This window comes from Tursiops truncatus, chromosome X (assembly GCF_011762595.2).
Source record: "Tursiops truncatus isolate mTurTru1 chromosome X, mTurTru1.mat.Y, whole genome shotgun sequence".
NCBI lineage: Eukaryota > Metazoa > Chordata > Mammalia > Artiodactyla > Delphinidae > Tursiops > Tursiops truncatus.
In genome coordinates this window covers 94,654,889-94,674,378 of record NC_047055.1, presented here as the reverse complement: position 1 = coordinate 94,674,378, position 19,490 = coordinate 94,654,889, and positions in this window count along the sequence as shown.

Sequence of the window (19,490 nt, the reverse complement as noted above, 5' to 3'; positions counted from 1 at the left end):
GATCTCTGGCTGCTCTTCTCCCAGCTCCTCCCTGCCCCTTAGTAATGCAACTCACCTCGCATTCTCCATGAGGCAAAAAAGAAGTGAGTTTCTGGGGCAGCATCCCACACTGCCAGGGAAGCCACGCATTCACTCACGTGTTCTCACTTCCTCTGTAGAAGAAAGCATGGGCCGAGGGGGTCTTTCTTGGTACTGAGATGTACCACCTTGGGAGAGGGGTGATTCAAGTAAAATGAAACTGTTCCTTTTACCCTCTTCAATCTCAGAAACTTTTGCTCCAACAGTGTGCTGACTCCAAGACTTCCACAAAGGCAGTGTCATCTGTGAGAGAATGTCAAAATCTGTGTTCTTTGAGTGGGGGGAATGGTAGAAAACTCCCATTCTACTATCTTGATGATATCACTCTCTAGGGTCTATTTCTTTTTTTTTTTTTTTTTGCGGAGCGCAGGCTCAGCGGCCATGGCTCACGGGCCCAGCTGCTCCGCAGCATGTGGGATCTTCCCAGACCGGGGCACGAACCTGCGTCCCCCGCATCGGCAAGCGGACTCTCAACCACTGCGCCACCAGGGAAGCCCTCTAGGGTCTATTTCTTGATCCAGGTGTGGTTACGTGGGTGTGTTTGGTTTGTGACAAGCCATCAAATGTATACTTACGATTTGTGCCCTTTTCATCATTATCTTACATTTGAATAAAATCTACGTTCATTTTGTTTCCAATAGTGAAAGTTAAGGCACATTCGACATAATGCTCTATGCCCGAGCTATCGCATGAAGGTCATTTTCGGCCATTAATTTCTCAGCTCAGATTCATCTATTGATCACCACTGTTGTAACACACTCAATGTCAGACATGAAATTATCGACCTGGAATAGCTCCTAAGTTGCTGCAGTAATAGGAGGTGGGTAGTGCATAGGGCTCTGTTATTGGTATTTCACAGGAATTATCATTGTATCTTTGCATCCCTCCAATGGAATGTCCATTTTCATTCAGACTCCATCAGAAAAGGGCTCATCTCATCCCCAAAGGAAATTAAACTATCTCTCCCTGCTCTAGAGCAGTGGACTGATCACAGTTGGGAACCAAGTGCTCAGGTTAGAGGAGGGGGTGCTGGGAAGCGAAAGGAAAAAGCTGATCTACCCAGTCCTCAAGAGAACACACTTCCTTAGACATCACCCACAAATGCCTGGGTCTAGAGCGGCCTTTGAGCATGGGCTGAAGCAAGTGAGCAAGCCTGGCCCACACAGCCTTTCAAGGTAGCGATGGTACTTACACAGCACACGTGCCCCCAGTCTCCCTGCCAAGCCACTGGCAGACATCACTAATCAATCAAGGCCCTCAGAGATGGGACAAGGTGTCATAGTCCTTCTCAATGTCTCTCTGGGAAACCTGCAAGAAGAAGATCTAGCAAAGAGACTTCCCTGGGTTGTGTGTGTGGAGGGGGGTAGGGATCGTAGTAATGAATATCATTACTAAGAAGAGCAGCTGGGACTACACAGCACAATGCACTGTTGATTACTCTGAATTTGATGTACGCAGTTATTCCTCTGTTAATTGAAATATATATACTTCGTATTTCAGAAGGCAAACTGTCTTCTTTCTGTGGGCCTGATGTAGACTACCCCTTTGGACTCTTGTTATATCTGCATAGTAGACAATGGGAGGAACCTACACTATCAATCAGTCGTATCCTTCCACCATAGTGGGGACAAGCCAGGAGGGGAAGAAGCTAGAAACTTCTCCTGTTTCATAATTGTGTACAAGCTAGACCAAGGCAGGACCCCAAGACCAACTGACTCCTTAAAGGTAAAAGTGATGCCTTTCCTGTGTAGAAAACGTGCCCAAAGGAACAGGTTACCAATGGGCAGGGCTGCCATGTTGCACCTGGAGACATCATTCACGTCGTATTTTTATGAGATCTGCTTTCCCTAAAGCTGTGTGCCGTGGCGGCTCTGCCCAAAAGTGACTGAGTCAAGGTCCAATGGTAAAGGCTGCCCATGACCCACAACCTGGGAAAAGCCATCTCAGGCCAGGATCAATCGGCCCGGTGATGAATAAAACACAGCCATGTCTTCTGTTCAGCTGTCGTGTCCAGCTCCCCAGACAGGGGAGGAAGGCTCCAGGGAGGAGGCAAGTCCCACCCCTCCTTTTGCAACCTCAACAGATTCTGAAGCTTGACTGCGGGCAGAGGGGGGAGTTGCTGACGAGCCTGCAGACAGCCCTCTATTACCACTTCCCCACCCCAGGAGGACTGACCGCCACACACAGCCACAGCGTCGCTCCCGGGCCAGGGGCTGATGTACGGCGTGGCTCACATCCAACCATCAGAATGGCTTTCTCAAGTGGCACACTGAGTCTTCTTCTCCTAGGGGAGGTGAAATGGTGACTCAGTCGCTGTTAACCCCGCGTTTAACCAGTCTGTGCTCCTGACACGCGGAGCCAGCCCGTCTCTATTCATCGCGGTGCCGTCTGCTCCCTGACGTGGCCGCCTCCACTTAGCCCTCCATTCCTCCCGAGGCCCTCGGGGACACTCCATCCCTTCCCTCACCCCCGCCTCCCTGCCGCAGAGCCAGACCTAAAAAAAAAACCCTCCAAGGACTTTGCAAGTTTCCATTCCGTTTCATTCCCCGATTCTAGACCTAGCTCCTTTGGGCGTTTGTAGATAGCATGAATCCCACGTCTTGGACCTCCGTCTGGGCTGAGTATCCAAAAAGTGAGCAGGTTGTTGATGAAAGGGGGCAGAGGGCTGCTTCTCTCTAGCAGCTGGGCACCACGAATTCTGCCCTTGGGGCAGGATCAAACTTCACAGAATTGAGCATCCTTCTTAATGTCCCATTCGACCTCTCACCAGGAAAGGTTCAAAGAGGTGATAGGTGAGGTCATGGCACGACCTGTGCAAGGGGGCCACACCTGGAGCTAGCTACCAGACGGACAGCCTTGAGCGTCTTACCAATACATTTGGGCTTCGATGTGTACTAACTGGGAACCATTGAAAGTTCTTAAAGAGGGGAGTAGATAAGCAGAGGGATATTTTAAGAAGATGTGCGGGAGAAAAGGCTGGGGATAGAGGACATGTTAGGGATTCTGCAGTCGCCCAGCCCAGGAGAAAGGAGAGGAGGATCCGGCCCCCAGGAAAAGTCTTGAAAGCTCCAACAGGGAGGGGCAAGCTACAGGGCTGAGCTAGCAAAGAAGCCGAGGCAACAGCCTCCTCTTGCAGCCCACCCAGAATGGAAGGGAGATGTGTGGAAGTGATGCGGCCTTAGAGAACATCCAAGCCAGCCACCTTGTCTCACGGGTGAGGAAACTGCGACCAGAGCCCAGAGAAAGTGACTCTGTTGAGTGCCGGGTCTGGGCCATTCACAATGCACGTACTTCATGATCTCTCCCCAAGAACCCAATGAACCATCTTTCTAGGATCAGGAAACTTGGCACAGAGAGGTTCACAGATTTGCCCCGGGCCAGGGCTAGAAGCCAGCCTGCACTTCACTCCACACTGTGCCACCTCTCTGAAGGAAAAGGGCCTGATCTTCTAGAAACCAGCAGTGGCCTTGGTTTTAGATCAAAGGGCAATAGTGGGAGAGACAGCCAAGTAAACAGCACCCACCCAGGGTGGAGAATGTAAAGGGGGACCCAGATGCTGGAACATGGGGGCAACTACAGATTGAAAGTCTGAAGAGAGCAGCAGCATGATGCTGCAGAAAACCAGAAAGCTAAGTTCAGCTGTGAACTCCTTCGGTGCGGATCGCCGAAGAGCCCCTGCCCGCAGCCAAAAGCCCCTGTGAGAACCGGCCCTCACTCAGAGGGGCAGGAACATCAGAAAAGGGGCGGGGTTAGGGAAAAGGGGCGGGGATGGGGTGGGGGGATGCTCGTGCGCATGACGTACTGAGGGTGGGCTCTCCAGAGAAACTTGTACAGGAGTGAGGGAAACAGGGCAACCAGCGAAACAGAGATATGGGCTTAGTTGAGGGCGAGGGCAATTAACTGTCCCGGTTTGCTCAGGAAGGAGGGTTTCCCGGGATGTGGACTTCCAGACTGAAAATTGAGAGTCCCAAGAAAACTGGGACAGATTGGGCACCGTACTTCGCCCTGATCCCACAGGGAGCTCAGGAACAGGAAAGTCACCACAGAGTTGTCCCCTCCCCTTAAAGCAAAGAGTCCAGGCTTTTGTACTGGTCGTTGGCTGTGCCTCTCCCTGACCCCTGGGTAGGGGGTCACCTCCCAGGTACCGCTGGGGAAAGCGGATCCCATTGACTGAGAGCAGTCCTTCGAGAAGGAGGCAGCTGTGAGCTGATGACAGCCAACACTGACCCCGGCCGATGGGCAGGTGCACCAGCCAGGTAGAGGGGATCCGGACAAGGCAACAACAGTGTCTGCTACGTTAAGAACGTGGCCTGGTGGGGGGCTTCTGGGGACAGGTTTGAGGGTAGGTTGGTTCAATCCCTTACCTCCCACGGGACCCAATGGCATTGCTGGAGGCCTTCACCAAGGCCTGTTTGATACAGGTGACAGGGCTGCGGATGAAACTTCTGGTTCACAACAGCACTCCAGCCACAATTCAGTGGAGCTGAGTTTTGAGAAAACCCACCTGTCATTTTTTTTTTCAAACTGCAAGGGTTCCTTGGGACTCCTTAGCAGTGTATCAAGTTTGATGAAACTTATTAGTTAACACTTTTAAAAATACAGTTATTGGGCTTCCCTGGTGGCGCAGTGGTTGAGAGTCCACCTGCCGATGCAGGGGACACGGGTTCGTGCCCCGGTCCGGGAAGATCCCACATGCCGCAAAGCGGCTGGGCCCATGAGCCATGGCCGCTGAGCCTGCGCGTCCGGAGCCTGTGCTCCGCAACGGGAGAGGCCACAACAGTGAGAGGCCCGCACCGCAAAAAAAAAAAAAAAAAAAAAATACAGTTCTTGTGGAATGAATAGAGATGTGAAATGCTACATATTCCTAAGGTTCATATGAGGTTTTTCCAGGAATTTGCTCAACAAGCATTTGTGGAGCACCTCCTATGCACGAGCTGGCTCAGTGCTGCATGCTGGGGGGAGGAGATGAATAGCACAAGGTCCCCACCCTCAGGGAGTTCACAGTCCCGATACAAAAACACATAAATCCCAGTGAAAGTGCTGAGGAATTATAGAGTATGGGGCATCAACTGTACCCAGGGCAGGACATTGGGTATAGGGGATCTTGAAGGTTTTCCTGAGAGATGATCTTTAGAGATGAAGAATTTGTCAGCTTGAAGAAGACACTGTGTACATCTTCGTAATAGCTGTTCTCCACTTTTTCCTGAGTTTTGCTTGGGAAAAATGTCATCTGGAATAAAAACTACATTTCCCAGAATCCTTTGCAGCTAGACCTGGCCATGTGACTAAGTTTGTTGGTCAATGGGATTAAGGTGCCCTGTGTGGCTTCCAGGAGGTGTCCTTAAATGGAAAAGCCATGCCTTCCTCACCTCTCCCCCCTTCCTGTTGGTTGCTGGACTGCAGAGGTAATGGCTGGCACTTTCGCAGCCATCTCGAACCATGAAGTGCACCCATGTGCTAAAGAGGGTAGATCAAAAAGATGGAAGAATCCTGAGTCTCTCACAACTTTGTGAAACTAACTGAACAGGCTTGGGCTGTGTAACTCCAGCTTCACTGACAGAAATCTACTTCTACTGTGTTAAAGCCACTGTTATTTTGGATTTTCTATCACTCATTGCCAAAGCTAATCCTAACAGGTAAAGTGAGAGTAGAGCGATTCTATCCCAGATGCACAGGCTGTGAATTACCGTGGCCCTGGCTCTGGCTTGCGTGGGTTATTTTACTGTCCCTTCCAATTTCCCATCAGCACTTCTGCGTTTTCTCTCTCTTAGCCCCTGCAGTGGGTGCCAGGGTATACTGACCAGAGCCCTTTTCAGGAAGGCTGATGGAAGTGGTGTCAGCAAATAGCCTTTGACTGTCAGCCTCCTGGGGGCGCGTGTCTCACCTAAGGTCATGCTTCTTCCCAATGTAGCCTCCATCAATGACTGATCAGTGCGGGGATAGGGAGGCCTGGCCATCTCAGCCCAACTGAGGACCCCTCCGAAGGGCCGTCCCTTAGCTCCAGAGCTCCCTGGGACACCAGCCGAGGCTGTTTGGGGGCCTGCATTGCACATCAACTTCTCCTTCTGCCCACTCCTGCTTTCTTCACTTTCCTTCCACAGGGGTCGATCTCAACGGTCCTCCGTAGTTTTATTGTCCTATACTTTAAACTCCATCTCAGAGTCTGCTTCCTAAGCTTCCTAGACCCAAGCTGCAACAACCCTGATTTTTTGGCCCCTGGCCTCTGTCCCAGTCCTTCAGCCTCTCCTTCCCCACCCCATCTCTTAATAGCAATTTAGGGCCAGTGACACCAATGCCTAACACTGTGTGCATTTAGAGCCTGATGCAATTAGCACTTAATATGAGCTCCCTATGATGCTAATGGAAGCCTCTCAGCTGAGCTGAGTTAGCATTCCCTCTGGCCTTCTCCAAGTGGCCCACAGGGAGGCAACTTGAGTAAACTGAGCCCTGAGTAAAAATCAGGAGACCTGGGTTCCCTTCCCCTCTTTGCCTCCAGCGTGACCTCAGAGCAGCCACTCAACTTCTCTGACCTTCAGATGCTTGAACCGGAAAGCAGAAACCACAACTTTGACTTTACAGGGCATTTTGGTCACTAAACCAGGGGTTGGCAAACTATGGCTTGTGGGCCGAATCGGGCCTGTCGCCTGTTTTGGTTTTTTTTAAATACATTTATTTAGTTAGTTTTGGCTGTGTTGGGTCTTCGTTGCTGTGCAGGCTTTCTCTAGTTGCGGTGAGCGGGGGCCACTCCCTGTTGCGGCGCACGGGCCTCTCATCACGGTGGCCTCTCTTGTTGCGGAGCACAGGCTCCGGGCACGTGGGCTTCAGTAGTCGTAGCACGCGGGCTCAGTAGCTGTGGTTCACGGGCTCTAGAGCACAGGCCCAGCAACCGTGGCGCACGGGCCTAGTTGCTCCACAACATGTGGGATCCTCCCGGACCAGGGCTCGAACCCACGTTGCCTGCATTGGCAGACGGACCCGCCACCGCTGCGCCACCAGGGAAGCCCTATCGCCTGTTTTTATAAATAAAATTTTATTGGCCCGCAAAACCTAAAATTTACTATCTGGTCCTCTGTAGAAAAAGTTGGCTGCTCCCTGGTCTAAGTGAATTAAGGTGCTATTGTATCTCTTGCCTCAAGAGTTATGACTGGACTGGAATCTGCCCATATTATTCAATATTTATTGAGCACCTACTAAGTGCAAGGCCCCATTGTAGACACTGGGACAGCAGTAGTGAACAAACCAGTTGCAGCCCCTGCTCTCCCAGAGCCTACATTCCAGTGGAGGAGCTAGACAGTGAACAAACAAACCAATAGACATCTGTCAAGGGGCCATAAGTGCTCTGGAGAAAATTAAAGCAGGGTGTGGGAAAGCGGGATAGAGGTAAGGTAGGCCTGAGATTTTAAGTTGAATGGTTGAGGAGGGCTCTCTGATGGGGTAGCATTGGAGCAGAGACCTGAGGGAAGGAAGAGAGTGAGCCATGTAGATATCTGAGGTAAAAGCATTCCAAGCAGAAGGAACAATCCAGTGCAAAGGACCTGAGGCAGGAGCACAGCTGGTTTGTTCAAGACGCATAAGGATCCTGTGTGTACGTGCACCCCAGTATTCATTGCAGCACTATTCACAATAGCCAGGACGTGGAAGCAACCTAAATGTCCATCGACAGGTGAATGGATAAAGAAGATGTGGTACATATATACAATGGAATATTACTCAGCCATGAAAAAGAACAAAATAATGCCATTTGCAGCAACATGGATGAACCTAGACATTGTCATATTGAGCGAAGTAAGTCAGAGACAAATATCATATGATATTGCTTATATGTGAAATCTAAAAAAAAATGGTACAAATGAACTTATTTACAAAGCAGAAATAGAGTCACAGATGTAAAAAACAAACTTATGGTCACCAGGCGGGAAAGGTGGGGGAAGGGATAAATTGGGAGATTGGGATTGACGTATACACACTACTATATATAAAATAGATAACTAATAAGGACCTACTGTATAGCACAGGGAACTCTACTCAATACTCTGTAATGACCTAAATGGGAAAAGAATCTAATAAAGAGTGGATATATATATATATATATATATATATGTATAACTGAATCATTTTGCTATACACCTGAAACTAACACAACATTGGAAATCAACTAGACTCCAATAAAATTTTTGTTTTGTTTTGTTTTGCTTAGGTTGCCTTTTAATCGTTATCTCCTCAGAAAAGATGATTCTAAAGATTATGACTGGATAAAGAAGATGTGGCACATATATACAATGGAATATTACTCAGCCATAAAAAGAAACGAAATTGAGTTATTTGTAGTGAGGTGGATGGACCTAGAGTCTGTCATACAGAGTGAAGTAAGTCAGAAAGAGAAAAACAAATACCGTATGCTAACACATATATATGGAATCTAAGAAAAAAAAAATGGTCATGAAGAACCTAGGGGCAAGACGGGAATAAAGACACAGACCTACCAGAGAATGGACTTGAGGATACGGGGAGGGGGAAGGGTAAGCTGGGACGAAGTGAGAGTGGCATGGACATATATGCACTACCAAACGTAAAATAGATAGCTAGTGGGAAGCAGCCGCATAGCACAGGGAGATCAGCTTGGTGCTTTGCGACCACCTAGAGGGGTGGGATAGGGAGGGTGGGAGGGAGGGAGATGCAAGAGGGAGGGGACATGGGGATATATGTATATGTATAGCTGATTCACTTTGTTATAAAGCAGAAACTAACACACCATTGTAAAGCAATTATACTCCAATAAAGATGTTAAAAAATAAAATTTTTTTAAAGAAAGATTATGACCAAATTTCACAACATAATAAAGAATACTTTTTCATTCATTATAAAATCTTATTTCCAAAGTTAGCAAATTACCTAGAAAATCAAGCTTTAATCAAGATTTATGTTCTGAGACTTTGGAAGAAGGACTTTCTTTTAAACACAGATATTTAAAAGAAAAAAAGTGCATCCTTTTTTAAGATTCTTGAATATTTTCATCAAATGGCGGTGTTTCTTTTTAAAAATTAAGCTTTCTTCAAAAGAATCTTCACTTTCATTTTGTAACAGAAATTCCAAATAAGCACAACAATGGAATCATGCAGGGAACTCCCACTTCTCCATCAGCCAATATCACATTTTTAACACATAACCAATGTTATTTCATTTATGCTTTCTCCTGCCTCCTCCCCCGATTGCCAATAAAAATTAAAAAAAAAAAAAAAAGATCCCAGTGTGGCTGGAACAGAAAGGATGAGGGGGCGACAAAGAGGAGGTGAGACCAAGGCGGTCACAGGGGGTCACATCCCAGAGGGCCTTGCAGGGCATTGTAAGGACTCCTCTAGTTCTTACTGTGAGAAGGAGGTAGTGTCACAAGAGGGCTCTGAGCAGGGGAGGGACATGTCTGACTCAGGTTTAAGGATCTGTGTGGCCAACAGACTGTAGAAATCACAGGGAGCAGCAGGGAGGACAGTAACAATCTGAGTGACAGATGAGGTGTCTCAGACCAGGGAGGTGGAAGCAGAGATGGGGAGAGGTGGTCAGATTTGGGCTGTTTTGAGCGAGACGTAGAGCCAATAGGCGAGCATGCTTGTTCCATGAATGCGGCTTGAGGTGGAATTACCCACTTCAGCCCTTTCCCCTGCTCTTCCTTAAATGGGGATATTGTGCCCTCAAGTCATTTTTGGGATGCCTGGCGTGGTAGGAATTTACTGACCCTGGAAGCCCACCTTGTCAGAAATTATCTATGTGAAAGTCAGCCCTGAGGGGGTAGGTCTGTCCTCACCAAAGGGGATTTCAGCGGTTAGTGACGGTGCAGAAGTTCCTCCTGGTGCCCCCTCCTTTTTAACTCACAGCAAAGTTCCTGTGGGGTTCAGAGCTGGTTTGGGAGCAAACAGGCAGACCGAAGGATCCTTTTTTCTTTTTTTAAATTTATTTGGCTGCGCTGGGTCTCAGTTGCGTCACGTGAGATCTTCGTTGCGGCATACAGGATCCTTTAGTTGCGGCATGTGGGCTCTTAGTTGAGGCATGCATGCAGGATCTAGTTGCCTGACCAGGTATCGAACCCGGGCCCCGTGAATTGGGAACGTGGAGTTTTAACCACTGGACCACCATGGAAGTCCCAAGGGATCCTTAAATCTAAGTCAGATATATCCTTCCTCTGTTCAGAGCCCTCCTGTGACCCCCCTGGGTCAGAAGGTAGGGTCTATGTCCTCTCCTTCTGAACCTGCACTGACCTCAGGGACTCGCCGTAGCCCAGAGAAAGGAGCAGAAGTGACATTGCATGACATCCAAGGGCAGGTCAGAAAAGGCTATGTGGCTTCCACCTGGCTCTCAGAACGCTCAGTCTGGGGGATGCCAACTGCCATGCAAGAAGTCCAACCACCCTGAGTCAATGCCAGCCCTGTGGGTGCGCCATTTTGGATGTCCAGCCCGGTGCAGCCTTCAGATGACTCCCAACTGGCATCTGAATGTAGCAGCATGGGAGACTCCAAGTGAGAACTGCTGATTTCCTGATTTCCCAGCCTAGAGAGCCACGAGCAAAGAAGAGCTGTAAAGTTTCAGGATAAATGGTAGCCCAACAGTAGTAATTGAAACACCATTGATTTTGGAGCCTTGCCACCAAGGATCTGTAGGTAGACTAGGACCGGTCCCAAGATGTCCCCAACACACGTGTACGGGGTAGATGCCACAAGGGCAGCATCCTGCCACTGTGGGCTCTTCTCCTCCAGGTTAATCCCCATTGAACACCCAGGGTGATGGCCCTTTGGTGTTCTGTACGCCAAGGGATAGTAAACATTGCTTGGGTTTTGCTCCTTTCCTCAGTCAGCTCTTCTACACGGGTGGTGGCATGGGAGCAGTGGGTCCCATACCCCAGAGAATCGCCCCTATGGGCTAAGCAGTGTCTGATGCAAAACAGAGAGTGGCAGGCCACGGAGTCCAACGAGAGAGAGATTTATGCCTCTTACTCTCCATCTGCAAAGCAAAACAAAAATAGCTGAAATGCCGGTTTTCTGCTTTATCGGCTCTGTGAATAAGCATATAAATTTCTATGACATTTCTGGAGGCTTGCTGAAGGGGAAAAAAGCCATCCCCCAGGACGCGGCCAGCAGCGGCGGCAGCATATGGTCTGCTGAGAGCAGAGGCAGAGTGCATTGTGTGTCTGTGAGCACTGAAAAAGGTGACTTTGCGGGTAATTTCAGACTCAAGGCAGTGTTTGCACCTTTTAAAAATTGTTTTTTCCTTTTCTTCATTATAAAAAGTCTTGCCTAAGCCCAGACACTTGTCATGGCCAATCAGTCCTCGGCGGGGAAGCGGGATTATGCTGGGCCGTGGTTAAGTGCAGGGAGGCGGGTCTGAGCCCGGGCTCCTTGGGGCTCCAGGTGGCCCAGGATATCATGCTCAGCTCCTGGAAGAGGGGGACAGCGTCTTATTAAGAAGCTCACATAGGGGAGACAGTCTGCAGGACATGTGGAAAGACCCAAATAGCTGAAGAACAGAACAGGAGTCTGGCTTTTTGTCTCACTCCAGCGATTTCTTTCTCCAGTGAGGACTCAGGCAGGAAGTTCAGTGAAGATGTCTCCAACCCCAGCGGGTGGGAACTGGCACTGACATCGAGTCACCACCAGCCTGGCAGGGAGACCGGTCCCACAGCTCCTGCCAGGAGGCAGAAAGGGCACCGCCTGTGTGCAGTTCCATGGGGTTAGAGAAGCCCAACAAACTATTCAACTCATTCTGTACTTAAATTCCACACTTAGCTTGATTCTTATGGCTTAAGCCAAACAAGGGACTTGTCCCCTTTTATGTTGTAATTATGCTGTTCCATGATGTACATTAATACATTGGTTTCTTATCAGTCGTTTACACTTTAGTATAAATGAATGCATTAGAAACTACCCTAAAAGTACATTGCATGGAAAGGAGGGAGAAAGAGAACATGACACTGCATGGAGGGAGGGAGTTATGGCAAAGGATAGGCAGAGAGTTTCGAGGAAGGAATAGAAAAGGAAAAGGTATCCCACAGAAAAACCTAGCTTTCATCACAGTTTTACCCAGGACCCCATCCTGTTGAAGGGAGAAAATGTCTAGAAATCCTCAGAAAAAGGGGTAGTGCAAACAGAAGCGGTGTGTCAGGTGTAAACAAACGAGCTGCCCTCTCTCCCTGTTCTCCAGCAGCACCAGCCAACAGTAAGAGAGTAGGCTTCAGGCTTCCCTGGTGGCGCAGTGGTTGAGAGTCCGCCTGCCGATGCAGGGGACACGGGTTCATGCCTCAGTCCGGGAAGATCCCACGTGCCGTGGAGCGGCTGCGCCCGTGAGCCATGGCCGCTGAGCCTGCGCGTCCGGAGCCTGTGCTCCGCAACGGGAGAGGCCACGACAGTGAGAGGCCCGCGTACCTCAAAAAAAAAAAAAAGAGAGAGAGTAGGCTTCATCCTGCTCCAGCCTCGGTGCAGCCCCTGCAGTCACCTAGACCCAGTGTTCGATCTATTTGCAGGACAAAGTGAATACATTTGCAGAATAAAGTGAAAACGTCTTACCTTGGCATGGGACGCCCAGCACAACTTGGCTTTGACCTTTTCCCCCTCTTATCTCCTACAGCCTCTCCTCCCCTTCCCAGCTTTATCCATGTGCCCTGCTCCCCACTTTTCTTCTCGCCATTCCCTAAATCTATTTTGTATTTCCTCCATCTGTCTCTCTGCCCAAACTCTCTACTCTCCCTGGCCTGCCCTTCCCATCCTCGCTGCCTGTCGAATTCCTACATTCTTCCAAAACCCAGATCAAATTACACCCCCTCAAAGATTTCCAAGATCTTCCCATAGTCTCTCTTATCATTCCTTAGCAGGCTATTTAAAGGGCTCTTGTCATACTTTGCCTTGAGTCATAGATTGGTTCCCCCCAAAAGCAGAGCCTGAGATGTGGATGCAGGTCATTTATTTGAGAGAAGATCCCAGGGACCACAGTGAGGGAGCAGGGAGAGTGAGATCAAAAAGAGGGAGGCCAATGAGAGGAGACTACCCCTTCATTATATGTGCCAAGTTGACTGAGCCGTCAGGTACCCAGATATTTGGTCAAACATCATTCTGAGTATATCTCTGAGGGTGTGTCTGGATGAGGTTGACATTTGAACCTGTGGACTGAGTAAAGCAGATTGCCCTCCCCTCTGTGGGTGGGCCTCATCCAATCAGTTGAAGGCCTGATAGAACAAAAAGTCTGAGTGAGTGGGAACTCCTCCTGCCTGTTTGAGCTGGGACATGTGTCTTTTCCTACCTTTGAACTTGAATTGAAATACTGGCTCTTTCTGGACCACCAGCCTGCCAGTTTTCAGACTGGAACTCACAATCTGAACTCTCCTGGGTCAGGCTTGCTGACTGAAGATGTTGGGACTTCTCAGCCTGTATAATCATGTGAGCCAATTTCTTATAATAAATCTATCTCTCTATCTATATTGAGAGAGCTATCCTATTGGTTCTGATTCTCTGGAGAACCCTGACAAATACACCCCTGTAGGCAACTAGGGTTCAGTCCCTCTGGAGAACCTCTGGGAAAGTAAATGACAAAAGCCTCCAAATCAGCCCGGAATTGCTGGGAGGCAACACCCAAGGGACAACCCTCAAGCAATGGGATGGGGGCGAGAGTTGGTGCAGAAGGACTGCAGCTTCCTGGCCCCTATGTGGGGGGCAGCCTGGGGCACGTTCCTCACACTTTTCCAAAAGGTGCCCAGCAGCACTGAGCCTGTAGCCCACCCACCCCTCGGCGTGCACTTCACTCACTTTCCTCCCTTCCCTGGCTCACTTCCACACCCCCTCACTGTGCACCCTGGGATCTCTTCCCCAGCAAAGGACTTGCACCCATATCTCTGTCTCAGGGGCTGCTCTGAGAGAACACAGACCAGGCCACATGTGTGTGCCACGCACACCGTGCCCGGAGCTAGAGATTCAGAGCAGAGTACGCCTTGGCGAGGTGCCCAGAGTCACAGAATAACAGTCCCAACCATCGAGGAATCTGGAAGGTCGGCTCCCTCTGAAACGTGGCACTCCCTCTGGCAATGGATATCAGTACTATGAACTCTGGGGACGTGCCAGAGGGGTGACATATCACTAAGCTGCTTTCTGAAAACACCTTCCAGGGCCGTCGACTGGCCAAGCAAGAAAGTCAAGGTCATCCAGCTGTGGTGATTCACCCCACCTCACTGTAAATCCTGGAAACGGTTCACTCATTCCCTGTTCCCACAGGTATCTGCTGGGAAGAGCGCCACAAGCCCGGCAGACCCGGATTCCACATGTGGGCCACTCTCTCTCCCTCCTGATCACCAGAGGGTGGCCCTCGGAACCAAGATATGCCATCACTGAAGCCACGTGAAAGCACATGGCACGGGTCCCAAAGGCACGCCCACGAGATGCGTCCCCAAAGCTTTTTTGAGAGATGATAGCCTCCCGGCAATAAGGCAAACATCTCCCAAGGTGTCCCTCTCAGAGACCACAGTCAGGAAGAGGCAGTTCTGGAATGCTGGGTTTGAACACCAGCCCTCATTAGCTCGAATGATACCATTACTCATGTTAAACCTAAAAGATAGACAAACAAAAGATGGAGAGTAAATCATCCGTGGTCCCCCAGCAGACCCCAGAAAAAGCCAAACTGGTCAGCACACTGTGGTGGGCTGCTTCTGGTCGGGTTCCCAGAATGATACCCTCTGCAAGGTGTGATGTGTCTCTGGGCTGATTTATATAGAAAACCAAACCTAGCCGAGGCCAACCATTGATCCATCGGCCTGACTGGCCCTGAGTCCTCCTCTCATGCATGGCTGAGCCACAGAAGGACAACAGGACGCCTCAGCCTGACCTGCAAGGAGCTCTCTGAGCCGCTAGGGTTGGGGCAGGGAAGCTTTACTGCCAACCTTGAAGTCAGCGCCGGGGAGGGTGTGCTCTAGGCTTTTCCATTTAGCTTGCCCTGGGCTAAATGCAATTACCACCAGGTGAGGTCCGATTCTCCCTTCCCTCCTTTTGCCCTGTCTGTTCCTCCTCCTGCAGCCACATCCTCCAAAGGGGGTCCAGGGACTCCAGGAAACTGGTCTTCTGAGCCCCCTCGCCTGAGTTGCAGGAAGAGGCTGGAAGGCGCAAGCCCGAAATCTCCTCCTGGCTTCTTCCCAGCAGCCCGGCGGGCGCCTCCCTGCATGATTTGGACCACTTGACTTTCTTCTTGTAGGATCCCGAATTTGTCTCCTTTTGTTTAATTCATCAGGAGCCGGTGGTGGGTGGAAGGCTCCCAGCAGATCAAAGGAAGAGGGAAGGGCTCCCTGGAAGGCGCATCAGGCCTTTCTGGGAGGGAAACATTTTCTAATCCAGGAAAGAAAAATCTTGCATTTTAGGCGGTGATTAGAGATGGGATATTCTGTGTCTCCCAGAATTGGGAAGGAGGGATGAGAGGACTTACGGTTTTTTTGAAATGCCACCCGGTGCAGAAAGGGGCAAGTCTGAAATTCGGCAGCAAGAGGAGCGTAAGGCAGGCAGCCCTGTCTTGGAAATTCAGGTCTTCTCCAGGGTGGGGGAGGGAGGAGAAGAAAGGGGTGTAGGGTTTTGGGGGGTTTTTTTTGAATTTTATTTTATTTTTATTTATTTTTTTTTATACAGCAGGTTCTTACCAGTGAGAAGTTTCTTACTTAACAGCACTCGTGGAAGATGCGCTCCTGGGGCTGCCCAGTGCTCAAAGCTACTGGTTCCTCCATGGGAAGGGAAGGCTCTTCCATGGGAGCCTTTCTGGGCCCTCCGGAGACTCCAACAGCATCTCCTGTGACCAGGCACGGTGCAGCTTTTTGGGCGGACACTCCTGCTGCCCTCAGTGGCACCCGTCCCACACAGACATGTGCTTAGTGGTCCCCTCGCCCTCTGACGGAAGCCGTGACCTTAATTTGGGTTCCCGCAGCAGACTCGGGAACAAGGACTCTGATGCAAGTCATTTATTAGGGAGGGGACCCCAGGAGATATCACAGGAAGGGGAGGACAGCAAGTCCAGGTTGTGCTCTGAACAGGTCGCTGCTGTGGACACCTGGAGACGGTGTAGAACACGCATCAGGGTGTCCCACCCAAGGGAAGGAAACTGGGGGCAGCGGGGGGTGGGTGGCTCATAACTCCCGCCTGGTACAAGTTGAGCCCTGCTCCCAGGGGCCATTAGCTCCCTAGAACTTTGGGATCACCTAGCCAGGACCCAAGCACATTTCTAAGTGGAGAGAGTGCTTTCAGGTAGAAAACTCTAGGCATATAAGGGATGAGTGCTAAGGGGTTATCTGGAAGGACCAAGGACACTGCTGCAGCCCTCTTAACTGAATCCCTCTTAGAGATGCATCTGGACCAAGCCAGCATCCCTAGCCAGGTTGGGCGCCCACTGCCTGGGATTCACCCACCACTGATGTGCACCCCACCTGGGTAGGAATGTTGACATGTGTGGGATCCCAGTCCACAGCTCCCAGATCACGGCTGGGGTCAAATATCACGATCTCAAGGCTCTCCAAGTGGAGGGCTTACGTCATTCTTTCTAGACTCTTGGTTAACGCCCTTCCTCCCCCCAGCCCTATCTGTACATCTTTACTGTCTTTTTTTGGCGGGGACTGGGGTTCCCAGCAAGAGACCAAAGAAATCTACCAGCTGAACACCCTGTGCCCCCACTTCTCCCCCTTTTATATCCTCCTCCAGGTTTGAAGTCCCTTTAACTGGTTCTTTGATATTTCCTTTGAAAATATCTGCATTTTGGTCTCACGTTGGAATCTCTTAGCTGTTGTCTTTGGCGCTCAAGCTGAAATGTGCAGTTTAATGTCCTAACTTGGTAGCTCAGCTCTGATGTCTCCATGCCACACCGGGCTCTGTGAAGGGGGAGGGAGCGTGCCCTCCTTCTCACCCCAGGCCCAACTCTGACCTGGCAGGCACCAAAGCAGCCCGCTGGGGCCCCCTTTGGTAGAATTAAACCTTTCAGGAGAACGTCTTGTCTCCCATCAACCTGCAAACATTCTCTCCATCAGCCTCAGTCCAAGCTCAAAGGGGCCAACATCAAAGACTATAGTGGATTGAATGGTACTCCACCCTCCACAAAAGATGAGTCCATTCAGAACCTGTGAATGTGATCTTATTTGGAAAAAAGGCCTTTACAGACCTAATCAAGTTAGGGATCACAAGATGAGATCATCCTGGATTAGGGTGGCCCCTAAATCCAGCGACATGAGTCCTTAGGAAAGAAGGGCACAAGGACATATTGTAGAGCACAGGAAATTATAGCCATAATCTTGTAATAACTTTTAATGGAGTATAATCTGTAAACATACTGAATCACAGTGCTGTACATCTGAAAGTAATATAATATTGTAAATCAACTATACTTCAATAAAAAGAAAAGGAAAGGAAAGAGAAGGAGACACAACACACAGGGGAGAGGGTGACATAAAGACGGAGGCGGAGACTGGAGGGATGTGTCCACAAGCCAAGGAAAACCAAAGATCACCCACAGTCACCAGAAGTTTGAAGAGAGGCCTGGAAGGGGTTCTCCCTCAGAGCCTCCAGAAGGAACCAATCCTCGCAACTGGTAGATTTCAGACCTGTGAGAAAATACATTTCTGTCGTTTTAAAGTACCCAGTTTGTGGTACTTTGTTACAGCAGCCCTGGCAAACCAATACAGGTGCAAATACCGAGTGTGACAGTTTGATGAAACAGTAAAACTAAGGGGGGAGCTGGCCCAAGGCGACCACCAAAAGGTAAGGTGGTCAGTGGCAGAAGACAGTAATCCCTGATGTGGGCTTCCTTGAGGGTTAGGAGTTTGTGGACCCTCTTGTCGGCTTTCCCTCTAATGGGGACCAGCTTTTGATTCAGGCATCCCTGCTCTCAGTTCTGGACTGAGCCAAGTCCCAGCTACGGGACTCAGCCCAGATTCTGAGCATAGCTTCCTAATCTGAAAAATGGGAACGCATTTCACTTCCCAGGGTTGGGAGGATTAAATGTAGCTAACACAGAGCGTGGTCCACAGGAGGCCCTCTCTGTGAGCTGCCTTAGATTGGATTCGTGACACAAAGGCTCAAGTGATTTATTTGGGAAGGGATCCCAGGACCTTGGGTAGGGAAGTACTAAAGCGATACAAGGAAAGAAAGAAGGCGATAAAGACTGCAGTAATGAGGAAGCTATTGCAGTAGTGCCAAGAGCTTAATTCCACAGGGAAACTGAGAAGTGGTATATAACAGGCGCCTCCAAGTAAACTTACTTAAAGGATGAGGGAGTTGGGGTATTTATCCTCCAACTTCCATTAGGCATTGGTTGAGGGTTGCTCCTGGGGCGGTGTGAATTCCTGAATGCATTCCTATTGCTACTATAACAAATTTTGCTGTTGTAACAAATTACCTCAAACTTTGTGGCTTCAAGCAACACGAACTTATTATCCGCTGGAAGTCAGAAGTCCACGATGAGTCAGCAGATCTGCGCTTCTCTTGGAACTCTACAGGAGACTCTGTTGCCTTGCCCTTTCCAGCTTCTAGAGGTTGGCCACATTCCTTGGCTTGTGACCCTGTATTACTCTGATCTATGCTAGTCTCATCACTTCTCCTCCTCTGCTTCCGTCATCACATCACATTCTCTGACTCTGACCCTCCTGCCTCCCTCTTATAAGGACCCACCTGGATAATCCAGGGTAGTCCTCATGCTGGCAAGATCCCTAACTTAATGACATCTGCAAAGTCCCTTTTACCATAAGGTACCATAATCACAGGTTCCAGGCATTAGGATGTGGGCAACTTTGGGAGCCATTATTCAGCCCAGCACATGGGGCCTTTCTAGCCCATTCCACACAGTCAGAGCTGCCTTCTGGGGCTGGCGTGGGGATGAGGAAGCTCTCAGGTACTGATATGCAGGTCCACTGAAAGGTTGGGGGAATGTGAGCAGGGCGCTGACACTGAGAAACTCAGCTTTTGTTAGCAGTAATAGAATAGCAAAGGTGTACAGGCAAAACCACTAGGTGGGCAGAGGTAGAGCGGGTGGCCGTGGCGGCCTCAGAACTCCTTGGTCTGAAGGTGTTGAAGAGAAAACCAGTTGCCGGAACATTCAAAAAAGCCAGACTCACACATAAACATCTTGAATCCTCACAAGAACTATTTTGTGCTGGGGAGGGCATATACACTCTTTCCCATCTGAGAGCTGAAGAAACTGAGGTTCAGCGACTTGCACCAGGTCACACAGTGGCAGAGCAAGGGACCTGCTCTTGCTACCCCACCTAACCACAGCATGGCTTGGAACAATCTGGGATGAGCCAGGCCTGTGGCCACACCTAAGGAGATGCCAGCCCCTCGGGCACATCGTCTTCTACTTCTGAGTCTTTAAGGGTCTGGCTGAGTTGCTGGAGTCGAGAGAGACCCAGCAGCACTGTTGATGAATAT